This window comes from Ruditapes philippinarum, unplaced genomic scaffold, assembly GCF_026571515.1.
Source record: "Ruditapes philippinarum isolate M1 unplaced genomic scaffold, ASM2657151v2 ctg2114_1_1_1_1, whole genome shotgun sequence".
Classification (NCBI taxonomy): domain Eukaryota; kingdom Metazoa; phylum Mollusca; class Bivalvia; order Venerida; family Veneridae; genus Ruditapes; species Ruditapes philippinarum.
The window spans coordinates 198,717-199,765 of record NW_026859460.1 but is presented as its reverse complement, the minus strand read 5'-3'; the positions used below and the strand labels follow the sequence as shown (position 1 = coordinate 199,765).

The following is a 1,049-nucleotide window of genomic DNA, read 5'->3' as shown; positions in this document are numbered from 1 at the left end:
CATGTGACCTAGGGATAAATGCAATGCCATCGGTAACAGTCTTCCGCTCTAATTAATGTGTTATCACAAAAATACAATTCAATGAAGTTTTCAGACATTTTTTGCCATTACTGTTGAAATTAATGGCTATGAACTAAGAGTAAAAGTGAAATGGTCGTTTTCAGAAAAAATATTAAACGGCCATTGTTTCAAAACATTTTTTGATTGTTTGTTAAAATATGTAATTCTCTGTCAGTCATTTGTAAAGTAACGAATGTTTCTGATTTAAAAAATTTCATTTTTACAATTTATTATGTACGTTGAAGACATGTTTAGCATTGTATCTTAAGAAAACAACAACAACAAATTCTCTTTGTTAGCTTCGATCATTTATTTAAGTATAACATCTTGTATTCACTTAGTGAATTATATATTTTGATAAAACACTGCTGCAACACAACAGTCCTCCGCCCCTCTTACTGAGATAACACAAGAACACGTTTGATATAGTTTTAAGAAAATAAAGAGATGAATTCTTGTGTTATTAAACGTATTAGCTGAATATAACTTTAAACGACACTATAATAATTATATAGCTGTCAAAAATTGATGAAAAATTATGTCCCGCGAACCGGATTCGAACCAGTGACCTAAGGATGACAGAATAACCACTACAGTCCTCCGCTCTACCAACTGAGCTATCACGGGATGATAGTTGTTTTATATAATAAATTATATTTACATATATTTTAACAGTTATGATATATATATTATTAAAAAAATGTAATGATGCAATTTTGTGTAATTTTATGTGCATTGTAAAGTAAATTGAGAAAGAACATTTTTTTTGTGTTCTTAAAAATCTGTGATAATTGTTTTAGAATTTTAATAATTTCTTTTCTTCAATACAGTGTATTTACATAATATGCTAATATATCTTATTCATTTAAGTTAGTATGAATCTATTCATACCATCTCCGTAATGATCTTAATATAGACTTGTATGCGGATGTCTCTACACTTTACCAATCCGGTGACTGTTTATTGGAAATACAAGATAATTTACAAAA

The 1,049-nt window shown here is 28.3% G+C and overlaps 1 non-coding gene across 1 annotated transcript; it reads right to left on the bottom strand.

The window, feature by feature from the left end:
• Window positions 1-601: 601 nt before the first annotated feature.
• Window positions 602-687, bottom strand: Trnay-gua (transfer RNA tyrosine (anticodon GUA)). Its single transcript is given in 2 exon segments — window positions 602-637; window positions 651-687. It is a non-coding gene; the product is annotated as a tRNA-Tyr (tRNA).
• Window positions 688-1,049: the final 362 nt, after the last annotated feature.